This window comes from Colius striatus, chromosome 7 (assembly GCF_028858725.1).
Source record: "Colius striatus isolate bColStr4 chromosome 7, bColStr4.1.hap1, whole genome shotgun sequence".
NCBI lineage: Eukaryota > Metazoa > Chordata > Aves > Coliiformes > Coliidae > Colius > Colius striatus.
The window spans coordinates 6,834,576-6,850,995 of record NC_084765.1 but is presented as its reverse complement, the minus strand read 5'-3'; positions in this window follow the sequence as shown (position 1 = coordinate 6,850,995).

Below are 16,420 nucleotides of genomic sequence, written 5' to 3'. Positions count from 1 at the left end.
GTGACATTTTTCTGTGGCATTAACAATGGAAGGGGCAGTGATAAGGGCAAGAAAGAACTTTTCTGTTCTCAATAAATTTGTATTACTTACCATTCATAGGATGTCAGTTGGGTTGATAAAGCACTCAGGCTTTTCCTTCTGTTTCTCTGCCATCCATCTATCCATCCCTTTTAGACAGAAGAGATTTTGTCTTCAGATATTACAACTGAGTGCAACTAAGTTTGTGCAGTTAAGCCTTGTAGAATAACTTTCCAGATGATTTAAGGAAAAACTGATAAGGCAGTAACCTTTGTACTTCCTCACTTGGTCATTAGTACCAATCTGTAGGTGCCTTATCCACAATGGGTTAAGAAATGAATAGCCATAGATTACATACGTCATTTTTTTATCCAGATATCTTTTCAATTTTGTGGCTGCAGAGGGATCCACTGCTGACAAGAGAATTGCGGGGGAGTGTGGTTCAGTGCATGCCAGTAGAATGGCAAACAACAACAGAACCTGCTGGTGTTGCTGCAGTGCAGTTAAGTATCTAATGATCAGAATCTTGTTCAGAAAGAGAAGTTAGGGCTGTGAAAAATCCAGTTTCAAACAGAAGAAGATGAGGCATTGTTTTCACAAATCTGCATCTGCAGTAGCATGAAACAAGACCTGGAGAGCCACAGAATATTCCCAATTAACTTGGCACGTTGTTAACTTTTGACATTCTTTTGATGCAAAGGTTATCAAAACCAAATTCTCAGTTCTCAGGACAGAATGCTACTTTCAGGACTGCTGCTGGTGTACTTATATGGAGATGAGCTGAACTTTTCAAATTCATAAGGCTGCTATACCAAAGTTTTTTCTGGGAAAGAAGCTACTGTACCTCTTACTGTAAGAGGTAATTGTAATTCTTGTTTGGTGTGTGGCATTTCTTGTCAGATTTCCTTATAGAATTGACAGGCACCTTCACTCTTTAGTAGACATCTGCGGTGTGGGTTGTTTGGCAATTGAGCCAAAAGGGAAAAAGTCACCAAATATCAGTGCTTCCCATAGCATTAGAAGGAATTTCTTTCCTGAAAGGGTTACCAGGCATTGGAACGGGCTGCTCAGGGAGCTGCTGGAGTCACCATCCCTGGAGGGGTTTCAGAGATAGGTGGATGTTGCACTTAGGGAAATGGTCTAGTGGTTGGGAGTAAAGGCTGGACTCAATAATCTTAAAGGTCTCTTCCAGCCAGAACCATTCTATTATTCTGTGTATGTGCAGATTCTGTCTTGTGGATTTTTTTCAGCCAGCAGTAGGAAGATTGGGGAATTGGTTTTGGCAACCACAGCTGCATTTGACTGCATTTAAGATCACTGTCTTTTCTCAGATAAAGTGTTTTCTTGAAGCACCTAGAAATCCTATATGTAACACACCTTAGATCATTCTATTTCACTGATCTGTTGCTGCTTGTTGTCACTGCATAAGGAAGAGGTATCCATTGCCTGGGATGCTTTGTAGTGCCATGAACTTCCAGACAAGCAGAGAATAGCTGCTGCATCCGGACTGCTCCCCAGTGTTCCAAAGGACCCAACACCTCCTCCCTGGCTGAGACAGGTACAGTCTACAGCACTAGTCTGGCATTCTCCACTTCAGGAATCTACCTCTAGCAAAAACTGGATCATTCCAAAAGCATACATTTTAAGCCAGCAACCTTGTTCCAGGATTTGGTCAGCCTGAAGCCTTCTGGCAGCAGACAGAGCCGGATGAGTAAAGGCTGTCATAAGTTCAGCCAAGAGTCTGCCTTGGGTAAGGCTGGTAGTGAGAAAATATCAGAAGCAATGCCTTGAAGAAGCAGAAGTCTGTATCAGACTCTGCAGTAAACCCATGGACAAAAAACATGTAGCTGCAGATGTCCTGAAAGTGTGTATCTTTTGGTTTGAAACGTTTATCATATGGCTTTTTGGCCATGTGGTGTGGCAGGTCTGTTAGCAAGGGGTTCCATGTGGGCATATGAGGGCCTGGACTTGTAACAACAGGCTAAGACTCCCCTCCTTCCACTTAGACAAGCATCAAGGATAGCAGCTGCTTTCTCATAAGTTGCTGTTGGTGCTGAATACAGCTGTCAATTTAGAGAAATACCTGATATTCAGGAGTACTTTCTGAGCATATGTATTCTCATGTATTTTGTTTCTCTCTGGCTCTGTCAGCATCACCTGCATAACACTAGTTGTTCAGCACTGAGCTTGTTCTTCTCCATGGCAGGATCTTTGTAATTCTGTTCCCTCCATTTTCCTTTGTTCTTTCAGAAGTTGATCTGTCTTTCCCTTTTCTGAGAAAGCTATCATTTTTGGCTAGCACCAGCTACAAAAAGGGCAGGAAAACACAGGCAGTTTGGCATTTTTTCATTCAGTACTCTTCAGAGATTTTGAAATGGGTATATGTGTCTGTCTCTGCTGTCACAGGCAGGTAATTTTCCTTTGCCAGATGTCAGCCATATCTGACAATCAGGGTAAATGGGACACAGTAGGATTTGAAGAAGTTTGATTTCAGAAGGAGGCAAAAGTGTGATGAATCTGCTTCTTTTCAAGGATCTTTGACTACTAAAAGTAGCTGAGTGTCTGTATGCAGAATAAACCTTGGATAATAAGTCTCTCTCTGGGGTCTGATCCAAGCCCATTGAACTCACTGGGAGTCTTTCTATTGACTTCAGCTGGCTTTGGATCAGACACCTGGCATCTATCTGGATTGTGTTTCTGTCTATTACTCATCCTTCAAACTGGAGGAGATAGTCCCTGGTTAACATGCAAGAACCTCTTGGCAGGAAGGGGGACCTACCTATTTTAAGTGCTGAATCTTTCCAAGTGATTGATTAACAGCAGCATAGTCGATTAACCTTTCTTCTTCTGAGAGCAGCTTTCATCTAGTCATCTCGATGAGGCTGAAAGCAGTCAAGGCCTTTATAAGGGAGGGCTGCAGAATAGGATGTTCCCCAGAGGTGATTGGTTCTCAATCTCTCTCTGCATAGTGAATTTAGTGAATTCAGCAGACCTTGAGGTCAAGCATTTATTAGGCTAAGAGACTGTCAAATCAATCTGATCTACTCCAGGCAAGTTCTACCAGGAGTATGGATTTTGCCAAGACTCTGTCTAAGAAATAGATTGATGGCTAACTCCTGGTTGAAGCTGCCTTTCTCTTTTCCATTTTCCGTGAATCAGATTTTTCCCCCTCACTGACACCAATATTTTCTCCCTAGACAAATTTTATTAAGGAAACTTCTGGAAACCATCTGTAATTTCAGGGAGTCTTCCAAACTCTGTAGTGCTTCCATTGTATGTTAAGTTGACCCAAGGGCTTTGACCACACCTGATTGAATTACGTTTCTGGAATTGTCTTTTACCCTTCTCTTCCCACTCCCCATTTTCCTGTTTGTTTTCTAACTTGCTATTTTCTAACAGTTTTAGACAGTTGAAGATTCTGATTTTCCCTGCCCAGCATGAGAACTTCTTATTGGAAAGAGTGCTGCACTGTAAAAGCTGCATGGTACAAAGCCTGCAACACAGTGTACTTTGCCTTTTCCTCTATTTTGAGGTACAGATCCTGACAGCCTTGCAGATTCCTCATCTGTGGTAACCAATCTTTTATGCACCACCTTCATTGCTAATTTACATGCCACTTGGATAAAATCATGCCATGATCAGGCCTAGGCAGCTCTGTCAGCCCTTGTAGGACACCCTGTGCACTTTGCAGGAAGTCTCAGCCTTCAAAGCACTGTGTCTGACCCACAGAAGCACAAGACTGTAGTCAGATTTCAACAGTTTCATCTTCAGTTCCTGTCAGCCTAATCAAGAGAAAATGCAAGAGAAGTCAGGATTGAGTTCAGTGTACTACAAGTTTTTAGTCATCTGTATTGATTTATTTTTTCCCCGTTTAATTATCTTTCCATACTTCCCTCTCTGGCTTGAGCCAGCCACTTTAGTAGTGATTCAATTAGGATGTGGCTATAAAAGGACACATCACATTTTGTTTTACTTCTTAAGGTTTTCTGAGGAAGTTTTCCTCGGGCTCAATTTGCTTTTGCTGATTATGGAATGGAGCCAGAGTCATCCTTCATTTCTTCTAGCCAGCATTTCCCTGCAAATCTTAGTACACAGTTCAGGCACTTATTTAAGGTTTAGGCTGATGGAAGAGGGTCTGACAAAAGCATGTGCCTCAGTTTAGGATGACTGAACGAATGGCCTACATTCATCTCTTGCTCAAGCAGTGGGTGGTGTGGTACAATAGGACTTGTCACGGGACTGCAGAAGTCCTAGGAGTTTTAGATAAACTACAACATATTAAAAAGTAGCCTTAGAAGTATAAAATAAAAGACTCAAATTCTCCCCCAAGCCCCATTAAAATGTGGTTTTGTATAATTGGTAATGTGGCTCAAACATGTCAGTGTGTTGCCAAGGGCTTTCAGTGATGGCCTGTTAGAAAAGAAATGGCACAACAAATGCAATGCTTCTGCATACTGTCTACAAACATTGCAACATTCACTGTCATGTATTTCAGCAAAGTATTTTTCCCTTTCCTAGCTGCTGAGAGTCACTGCCATTGGAGGAAGAGTGGAACTTCTTTCTTTGTTGCCAGTATAGGTAGCATTGCCTAAAGTCAGTATGGGTCTGGTGGTTTGGGAGCTCATTACATGTGTATCAAGGCATCTGATGTGGAAGGCTGAGTGTGAAGGACAGGATGCTGTAAAGGTAAGAGGAAAGGAGTCTCCTGAGTTAACAGATTGAAAAGTGACCAACTAGCCTATGATCACACAGGAGATCTGACAGTCCTAAGAACTGAATCTGCATCTCCTGAGCCATAATCTAGTTCTTTAATTTCAGTTTTCCTTTTTGTACACTTTTCTTTGCAAAGAGATGGAGAAAAGAGTTCTTTTGTTGTCCCAAGATCAAAAAAAAAAATGAAAATCATACCCAAATCTTGGAACCACAGGCTGGCTTTGTGACAGGGGAGACTTCCAACTAGAGAGAAAACAAAAATCAGAGCCAATTCCTGGGTTTTTAATCAAGCTAGAAGAGGGAGGATGAACAGGTAGAACCAAGCTCTTGGTAACAGAGCAAGCAATCTTTATTAGATGCATGCCAAACTTTTATCAATCCTCTTTAAGTGTTAAAGTGCATCTTATGTTTTTTCTTCATCAGGCAAATAAGTGATGAATTAGCTTAGTCCAAACTCTCTGAAGATAGTCACTATCATAGATTCTTTAAAAACAGTCTGAAGCAGAAACAAAATCTCTATATTACTGTGAGGTACAGACTCCAGCTCTGTCAGTAACACCACATGGTTATTGGCTTTGTGTTATGAAGTATCTAGAGAATTTTGGAGACAACATATTTGAGCACTGTATTGACTGCACAGAGCATCTGGCTCAAACCCAACTCAGGCTGGGAGAGTGGCAGTTCCTTAGAGGAGCTAAATTGTATTGATTAAGATCTCCTAATCAACAGACCAACTTGTACAAAGTGATATCGAATTTACTGTAGACTTAAAACTACAAAATGCATAGACTTATTATTCATACTCAATTAGATATAAAACTTGAAAATTCAATAGCTATATCAGCTTCAAATGAAACTCAACTGGTCTATTTTCATCTTTGATTTGGCTTTCTATTATCCAACTGAGGCCAGATTTTCAGATATCTTTACATTGCCAGGAACATTTGAAAGATCCTGTTAGACACCCCATCACTTTGATGGCCTTTAAATCCATCACCGTATGGTATCTTGAAGTATGTAAAAGAATTCCAGATTTGTGACATGACCTATACAAAAAAATCTTACCTGTTGCTCCAAGGGTTTTTTTGAGCTACTACAGTTACCAGTTACACCAATTAGCACAGTGGATAGTTGCAGGTAAAATTTTCTGTTCTTGGTATGATGCAAGAAAGCTGGTGCAGTCATTTGCATGGCAAGGCCAAGACCTTCTTGACTTAGCGTGTTACGTGTCCAACATAGTAATAGAGTCTCTTTAGTGAGAAGCCCAAATCAAGCAAGAGTCAGAGAAAGCAAAAAGCTGGGAACTCTGTTCTTTTTACTGTTGGAGCAACTATAAGACATGGTCATAGCAATGACCTGTGGCCAGATTAGGGATTGAGTCTTTATTTCCTCATCTGACATCTTGCTCTTGTATGGTTCCCCACAGCTTTTTGTTTACAAGGAGAATGAGCCAGCTTCCTAATCCTAACTTGGAGAAACAGAAGAATTTAAAAACCCAAACCCATTCACATTAGATCTTTCATTTGAACCAGTGATAGCCAATAGATGCCAGAAGGGCATTCTGAAGACATACTGATCTCCAGGCTGTAACTACTGCAACTGTTAGACAAACAGTAATATGTGACTTGTTTACTGAAGTCATCCTTCCTCTGATAAAGCTTACAAGGGTGTGTGCCAAAGTGCCTAGGACAGGAAGAGTTTTAAGACCCTCCCACCTGACATGATTTTATTCCTCTGTGTGTGTGTTGGGGAGGTGGGGTGTTTTTTTCTTTGGATGTTTGGATTTTTTGTTGGTAAAATAGTTCACAAGGCACTATTCCTCGAGTGGGAAGTGCTCTCTGTTGAAATCTTAATCTCAGTTTAATGTTTTTCAGACCAGCCAGTTGAGCTTCTATACACCACGCAGTCATTCTTTTTTTCCTCTCTCTAAAAGTGTGTTGTGATAGATTTCGCTCCCTGCTGTAAAGACACGCTCCAACAATGGGGGCAGGTAAGCAGCGTGCTTGTGCTGATGATTTAGAGTTTGCTGGCTTTTATACGGAACAAGAGGAAAGCTGGTCTGGTGTCAGCAGTCATTACCTTCTGTCTGTGATGTGCTTACCCGGCACAGTGGCACTTGAGAGACTGCTTTGTAACTACGTTACTATGAAAACAGATTTTTCCAAGGAACAAATTATCTACCTGGAGTGTAGTAACCATATGCAGACACCCCCAGCCTTAGCTGTGGCTTTCACTGGTGTCATTTACAGGCCTGAATATTTGTATAAGTGCCAATTAAGCTGTGGTAGCATTATTTGTCACACAAAGCTTGGCCATATAATGAAAATACCTCAATTTCCATTGCCGGAAAATTTCAAGAGGGCTTTTACTGCAATAAATCAGCCTTGCACAATTGTAGAATGGGGGGAAGTATCAGCATTTCTGTGCATCTGATTATATGAATGTGATGATACTGGTGGTGTGGGTTAGGGTGTGGGCAGGACTAGAGACTGTGAAATCACCAATGAAACAGCAAGACCAGATGGGTTATAAGAAAACACGTGAATCTGATGAAACAATCTTAAAGCCTAAGAATGTGGCAATGGAAGGAATACTGGACAGGAGGAGATAACACAAAATTTGCTCTGTCCTCTAAACACACATTCAAGCAAGCACTTTTTGTCTGAAGTAAGTTTGACCAACAGCAGTTACAGCACTGTTTTTAGAAATCAATATGAAACAACGCATGTGCCAGTGAGTCGTCTGAATCATGCTGTATGTTAATTTGTATATTCACTTACTGAAATCACTGCCTATACTTTTCTGGCCTCTGAAAATGAATATGTAGCCATACTATTACATATTTTGTTAGTATATGCATAAGCTGACACTGATGGTAAATTGATGCATCCACGCTAAGAAGCAGATGACCTGCCATCTAGGTCAACTGGTTCTTTTTCCTTTAAGACAAGACAGTAGCTCTTCATAGCAAATGAAGCTTCTCTAATCTTCAACCATTGTCCATTTACACATGAGTAAACAGGTTAAACTGTTCATAAAATGACAGAATCATACCAAAGAGTAATATAAAGTGTCAGTAGCAAAACTAAAAAGCAGTCCATTATATTCTGCTCTGGATAGTACCTGCCAACATACTGAAGACTGAGTACACTATTGGATAACGATCGATTTAATGGGTAGGGGGAAATATGGTTATTCAAAAAAGAGTCTTGCTCTCATTCCTCGTGCCAGGAGACACAAGCACTCTAGCAAGAGCCCTCAGAGCTCAGTACAACCATTCACCAGTTTCCTGCAAGTGAGGACCCTGCCCCTACGACTAAATGGCCACGTGGAAGTGAAATGTGCCCAATTACACTACAATTGTCTCTCTGCATAAAAGAGAAGTGAATTTAATTAAGTAATTAGTTCTTGTTTTCTTTGCCTCCTTTGTGGCCTGGTAGCCTTTCACCTTTACAGGCCATTTCCTACCTGCAGCAGGACCTCTGAGGTTTGGTCCTACGGGCCACGGGGTTTAGCACTGGAGAAGGCCACAGGTTCTCAATGGCACCCACTGCTTCACAGGACTTCCCTCCAGCAGTGGGAATGGGTACCTAAAGTAGTGGCAGCAGTAGCAATATGCTTTACAGTATGTTTGCACACACAACAGCATAATATTCCTCTAGGATATAAATAAGCGTTCAAGAATATCAGTATTACTCTATCAGGCAGGAATGATTAACTGAGCTAGGCAATTTCCCAAGTCCATCATCACCCCTTACACTCTAGAAAGCTGCTGTGATCCTATAATAATCACTGGATGTTATCTTTCCATTTGGATAGTTTGTCCAATATAATTCAGTCAGGACTTACGGCTCATCCCTGCTGTAATAGGTCACCATATGCTTCACATCTGGTCCTACAAAAAAACCATATTACACATAACGATGGCAACTGTTTTAGGGGACAGTCTCTGGAGACCCCTAAGTGTGACTAGCAGTCTTGACAGTTTAGCAGTTTCATTAACCAGCACGAAAACCTCATTTTAGTATTACAGGCATAATTACTACTAGTCCAAACGATAACTAAAATAAGCAATTTCATGAGTTTTGCTATTTAGCAAGCTAATATAGCCAATTTTTTCTAAGAAAAGAAAAGGCCAACAGCAAATCCACCACTTTGTCTCATCAAAAGTCATTGGACCAGATTGACCCCGTCAGTGATGGCAGAGCAGAAGTTTATTTAATCAGAAAACAAGGATACAGACTTTGTCATATTTGTGTTTCTCAGAATTCAGATCTCTGTTTTGTCGCAGGAATGCTGCATTAGGACTACCTGGAATATCTGCTGCCAGGTGAGTATCTCAGTTAACAATTGAGATCTAACCCATGCTTTAATCGAAGAGTGGCAGGGAAAGACAAAGAACCTGGCTTGCAGACAATAGTATGCAGAGAAACTGTCTCCTCTTCCCTCACACACTCCATCCTGGAACCTAGTGGTATTTAAAGCTTGAAATATTTTATATATCTTTGTTACAGTGATACTGTGAAACTTGATGCAAATTCTTTACTTGAAATACTCCAAGTCTTCCTACAAGGGACCCTGGATTACTCATTGACTGCCATATACAATTCCATGCATGTGTCTGCTCTTCATCTCTAACATCCTAACAGCCTTTCTTAACATACTATCATCTAAAACATTAAGAGGAGGGTATGTAAGGCACATTCTAACTTTAAATAGTCCATATTGTGAGACAGCTGTCTGTGAGAAGTCAGCCTGGCAACCTGAGAAAAATGTCCCTAAAAAGAGCCACAGAATAAAAATTTGGTTCTCTTCTCCGTTACTCACCAATCAAAATTCATTCTGTGGTTCATAAAGGATATCTGACAGCCTTTACCTTCACCAGCTCCTGGTCCCCAGCCTTTGAGAGGATTCCCTCGTATAACACCACCAAGCAAACATCCTCTTTGAGTAGAACGCTGTCTTCTTGCCTACTGAAAGAAGAGTTACTTTCCATCGAATTTAGTGAATATTTGGGATTTTTGAACCCCAGATTCAGTGTAGCAGCAAGGTATGTGTACTGCCTTAAAAACATGGCAGTATAAGGACTAATTTCCAGGTGATTTGCTGTAACAAGAAATCCTCTAAAAGTGCTCTGGAAACGTGGACATGCCTCTGCTCTGTATACATCCTGTGGGCATCTCTTCAAGAACAAGTAACTCCTTCAGCACATACAGCTGAAGGAATTCCCTTTTCCTGACGATGAGCAGAAAGTTGTTTCATTCTCCCAACACACAGGTGACTAAATGTGTTTTTGTTGGTCAGCTTTAGGACACTCCACGTTGCAAGGTATGATATACCCATTTTAAATGAGCTATGTTACAGCTACTAAGCTGTAAGGAAAGACATTTATCCCAGCCACTTCATTTAACTTGTATGTACTCCATATCCTACCTTTGAATATGCTAAATACTGAGGTACATGTACTGAGGTACTGAGGGATGCTGGCCCATAGCTGCCCCATGAGGTCCCTCTAAAGGCCACTCGTCGTCTTTCCTGGCTGGCTCCCTGCCACTTTAGAAACTAGAACAGGAGGCATTGGAAATCCCTTGAAAACTGTTACTTTTTTGGCCTGCCAAGAACTGTGATGCTAATCAGGGAAAACACGGGAGGTGCACTGGATTCTTTACACAACTGTGTCTCCAGGGTTGACATTTATTTTAAGCTTGTGCTTATTTTTAGAGTTTCTTGCTGTTGTTGTCAAACCTGTGCTGAAGCAATTATTGTCTGCAAGGGTCACCCAGAGTTCAGTATTACTGAAAAACTTACAGGAGAGCTGGGAATGGTCTGAGTTGCTCCACAGAGTGGCCTGCACGGACTCTTATCCCTGAAAGGAGCAGAGCAGCTTCTTTTCTTGCCTCCCTGACTCTTTCCTTTTAATTTTATTTCTTTATTTTAACAAGAAGCAGGTTTTAAACCCTTTTCTTTCATTGCATCAAGCCATACTGCTGAAAAATCTCTCCCTAAATGCAAACCCTGGCCTGTGTGAGGAGGGCAGCCACAGACTCCTTTAGCCTGGTCACTTGGCCATTGGCGAGTTTCAGAGCAACCCACCAAAACAAGATCTGTTTTGACATATGGTTTAAAATAAGGGAACCAAGGTAAAGACAAAGTTATAGCAAAGGAAAGCCAAAAAGGGAAGCAAGCATGGCCATCTAAGGGAGGCCCTCAAATGTGCTTTTCCCCCTTGCTCAGTTGTTGGCTTCCAACATGCAGCCGGTGCTGTCCACGTCACACCCTGCTGCCTCCAGGTACCTTTGTCATAATTCTCATATTTTCTAACTGTTGCACAAACTCTTTTCTGAAATAACACCATTTTTACATTTAGATGAGTTAAGAGCCTCATTTTTCTCCTCAGTCCTGACTGGGACTCCTCAATCCCCCCTGGCTGGGGGATTAGTGAGTAGCGCAAGGCAGCTCTTCCTGCATTTGAAAGCTCAAGATCTTGCATAAAGAAAGGAGCCTGCACTAGGGAGAAGGAGTGTGACAGAAAGCGGAGATCCTGGGCTGGGCATTTCATCAAGCTGAGTCAGAGCACTATAGCCATCCTCTCCAGCACAGAAGGAGAACTCAACAACACAGGTAAGTACTGTATTCCTTGTATGAAAGCCGTATTCATTGTACTTCTCCCTCCTATAAAAAGGCAGAATACCTGAGCTGTCCCAAAATGCATTATATTTAGGCAATTGTGCTCCAGAGAAAAGTAGAATGGATGTAGCTGTCATTTGGGCACGGGGGAAGAAAATATTTAAAAAGCAAACAAATCAGAAAATCATCTTCTTTCTTTGCTTACCTCCTGTGCTTTTTAAAGCAGACCATCAGCTGCTGTGCATTTGCACACTTTGCTGAGGGCTGAGGAGCTGAACTGCTTTCTTTAGAGCAGCTGTTTTACATATGTGTGTGTATTTTTATGAGTGTGTATACATACAACATAATAATGGTTTTGATTTTATATATGTGTGTGTGTGTATACACCAAAAATGAAAGTGTTGATGCTTTGTGCATTGACAAGCATCCACAGGTGTTAAGGCAGCTGGTTTTATGGGATATGTGCATGCCCCCACACACACACACTTTGAGAACTGTCTTCATTGCATCCAACAAAGAGGAGTTTTAATAACAGGGCTCAAAAAGTTGCAACAGAGATTTATTTTCAGCTTCTATCATTCCTGAAAAATTACCTACTTGCAGATAAACCCATTTACTAACTCACAGATAAACCTGTTCATTAACTCAGAGTTGTGATTATAGGCAACCCTCAGGACAAACCTCTTTGACAACACAGAAATACAAGAATTTTCATCATGAACAGATTTTATTGGGTACTGCAGAATTGCAGAAGAGCAGGTAGAGGCCTGATTCTGCACTCAGTAAGGTCGGAAGTTTTGCTGCTATTCTCAAAACTGCAGGTGAGCTCTGATACTGCTAATGGTAGTCATGCACAAGAGTTTCATTTGGTAACAGGGAACAGAAACAAATTCTGATACCAGTTTGAGTGGAAGTACAATACATTTCGTTCTCTGATCATCATTCTCATATTTAATAATGAGAAGTATGTGTACTAGGTAAGCACAGCGGGATCAAAAGAATTCCCCGACAGAGAGGCTGAGGCCTCCAGGAAAGGGTCAGTCTTTATTGCCTGTGAGGGTGCTGTCAGCATAAATAATTATCATGAACTTCAACTTCAAGCAATCAAACTTCACCGTATTGAAGGAGCCCCATTAAATGCTCAGATTGTTCTTAATATGATCTAGTGCAGTCAATTCCTCAGGGAAAGAGAGACTGCAAAAAATCAATACAGCATTGTGAAGGAAGCTGAGGTGTCTTGGTCATGTCTGCCAGAGGAAGCAGAACTGTCTGAAGGGGGGTTAGTCTCGGTCTTGCTGAGACACGAGGGTGACACAGCTTGTGAACTGGTCAGCAGCCCTCAGATTACTTGGAGTAGACCATGAGTTTCAAAGACAATTAAGCTGAGAGAGATCAGGGTCGAAGCAGCATTTCTTCTAAAGCTCCACTGAGATGATATTAAACTTATAGAACAAGAGGAAATGGCCTCAAATTGCACCAGGGGAGGTTTAGATTGAAAACCAGGAAGACCTTTTTCACCTAGAGGGTTGTTAGATGCTGGCATAGGCTGCCCAGGGACATGGTGACTTCCCTATCCCTGGAGGTATTTAAAAGCTGTGTAGCTGAAGTGCTGAGGCACATGGGTTAGTGATGGGCTTGACAGTGTGAGATCAGTGGTTGGACTCGATGATCTTAAAGGTCTTTTCCAACCAAAATGATTCTATGGTTCTCTTTTAGGTTTCCTTGTTTCCCAGTTCTTACCCAGGCAGTTGGCATGTTGGCATCTGCTCTGCCATGAGGATGCCTTTTCACTCTGACTGCCTGCAGCTGGCAGGCTGCTGGGCCATCGTAGCTGCTGTGCATCACCTTTCGCTTCTGTCTTTGGAGAGTCAGAGGATGATGCAGGTTTCACTGCACCTTCTGTTCCTTCTCTGCCTATAGTTCTGCAAGTCAAAATATGCTGCTGGTTTCAATTTCTTTATTTTTTAAATCTCACACATCACTTCCTGCAGAGGAGACAGTGAAATACTAGACAGTAAAAGGGAAAGATTTGTGGGCAAAACTAAGAATCAAAATCTAAACCAAGATCAAGCTGTAACAGTCATAACATTTGGACTGATTTAGCTATACTGCCTGGACCTGTATAAACGCCTCCTCCCCAAATGACCCACCTTTCCTACCCTATATGTCTTGCACTGTGAGCTTCTGCTACACTGCATATTACAACTATTGTTAGAGGGCACTAAGAAGTTCAAATAATTGGCACCATTTTTTTTGTTGGAATTACTCCTCATGGTTTAAAAATGACCCTCTGTCACTTTTTAGCTATTCTTTCAACCAAAGTCACATCAAAATATTTGTAAGCAGAAGAACAGCTTGTGGTAAGTAATTCTTTTTTCCCCTCATATTTTGATAGGGGGGAAAAAAAAACCCCGAAAAATTAATAAAGCCAAAGTGATTTATAAAGCAAAATGCCTTTTCATGTGAAAGCTGTCTGAAAGGTGCCCACTTACAGGAGGGTGTATTGCACTCCTTCAGGCTTCAGGGACTCAAGTTTACCACCAAAAAAGTGAACGAGAGATGCTACTTCTGAACTGTGCCTCAGATAACTAAATGAATTTAATGTCAGAGATACTGTAAATGGTACAGAGAAAGACTTTACAGACAGATTTTATGATATTTCCTTTCCTCATTCCTAATTGAATGTTGGGAAACTTGACCTGATTCAGAGCAGGAATAACATCTACTACTCTTTGAAGTGGGCTTCAGTGGACAAAAGCTGCCTTGCTCCTACTGCTCTGTGGGAAAGCAAGCAAGCAGGCTTTCATATTGCTTAAGCCTTTCCCCTACAGCAGGTTCAGAGTGCGTGCTGAAGTCGCAGAGGGAGGATGCCCAGCTTTCCCTTGCCTTTTCAGGATAAACAAACAAAATTCTTAGCTTGCTTGTACCAGACAGCACCTTTTTATGTTGCAGAAGATGGCTTTTGACTGACTGACACAGCAGGTGCTGAGGGAACCAAGACAATTCTGCATTTCAACTGATTGTTGTCACTACCAAAGCCTATTATCTAGGGTAATAAAGTTTAAGATTAAGGGGATTCTGCATGTTTGTGCTATTCTCCACAAAGCTTATCTTCTAATAGACCAGCTGCTTTATTACACTCTGCCCACCCCTTCCCATTGTATAGAGAAGCCACATGTACGAATGGGAATGCACTGAGGCAAGCCATGGCTACCAGCTGGGAATATCATATTGCCCTCAGTCTCCATCTGGGAGTATTAAGTTACCAGCAGTTGCCAGCTGGGAACGTCACATCTTCCACCTTGCCCAGCAAAGCATGTCATGTTATTGTTAGGCTTCTGCCAAGGCCATAACCTGGTTGTGTTCCCCCTCCTCTTTGTCCTGACTTGGGTGCTCCACGTGTGACTGCTCTGGCTCTGCTGCCCATTGGTGACCACGCCTGCTTTGTACCACAGATGTGAGTATTCAGATGAAAACATCTCCTCATTCTGTTCTCTGGTGTATGCCCTTGGAAAAAAATGTTAAACATCTGTAGCAGAAAGTACTCAAATAAAACTGCCAACCATTCATCACTCAGAGAATTTATGGATGTCTTTCCCTCAAGTCTTAAACCTTGCATTCACTGAAGGCCACAACACTGAGAAATTATTGCCACATATCTTATGCTAAATGGGGACTCAACTAACCTCATGTCAGGGGGATGGGGGAGCATGGAGAGATACTCTGTGTCATCATCCCCTGCTTTTTTTGTTCTTAGGATAGATCCTAGATGCATTTTGAGAAATAGAATCCGCCAGTGTAATATCCTGCCTTCCTCACAGTGTAAGTAGGAACATTAAAACAACACCAGCATTTCAGGAGTGCTTCAGAGGGATAGCAGGAGACTGGAAGAATGGACCAACAGGAACCTTGCAAAATTCAGCAAGAACAAAGACCAAGTCCTGCACTTGGGAGGGACTCACCCAGTGATACAGTACTGAAGAGCAGCCATGCCGAAAAATATTAGTGTGTCGTGGGAGGCAGTGAGCTGAAGAGGAGGCGACAGTGAGCTGAAGAGGAGGCAGCAGTGCGCCAAGGCAGCCAAGGTGGCCAGCAGCATTGGGGCTGTGTTAGGAAGAGCACAGCCAGCAGTAGATTGAGTGGTTTAGGCTCCTGTCTTGGGCCGTTGTTAGACCACATCCATGATAATGCATCCAGTTGTGGGGCCCTTGATGTAAGGAAGGTGAAGAAAGTATGAGCTACAAAAACCTTTTCATCTGGCTTCTGTATTTCCAGCTGATTCTGCAACAGGGATGCCCCTAACATCCTCTCTGATAATGCAAGGAGGGGAGTGCAATAGCATGATAACCCAAAAGTCCCTGTCCTTCATTCAGAGCACTTGGTATCAGGTCTTCTGATACCTTGTAGCTCCAAAATGAAGACTGGGGCTGACAGTCTTGGTATTTAGGGATGGCATTACCTTTCATTAGCAGATAAGACTACCCCTAACTTAGAAACTGAGTCATCTTTGGGATTGACAGCAAAGCCAGAATCAACTGTCTTGAGGTTTGAGAACAGCTTCAAATATCATTTATTTCCATCCCTATATCAGACACACGCTCTTTGTATTGGCTCAAGAATACAAGCACGTGAAAGATCAATATACTTCAGAGAATAAGTGAGAGGAAGAGAAGAGTAATGGCAAGATGAGTCTCATATTTCTTTGAGACACATTAATATTTCCTTGGCCACAAAACACAGGTGTCCTAAACTCCAGAATAAGGTAAATCTTTGGTGCAAGACACATAATACTTGCTTGAGCTGGGAGCCCTACAGGTGTCTTTAATAGACACAAAGCATTTATTGGGAAAACAGAAAGATAGAGCGGCAGTTGTGGGTCAAACCAGGCTGCATGGATGAGAGGACTTGGGCTTTTCTCATGTTTAGGGATATCTGCAACACTAATACACCCTAACAAATTTAGGCAGTAACGTGCAGCACTCTGCAAACTCAGAGCCATAGCTGAAAAGACTGTGTGAGAATTAACCAAGTATCAACAAAAAGGCCAAAAGAATACAAAAAG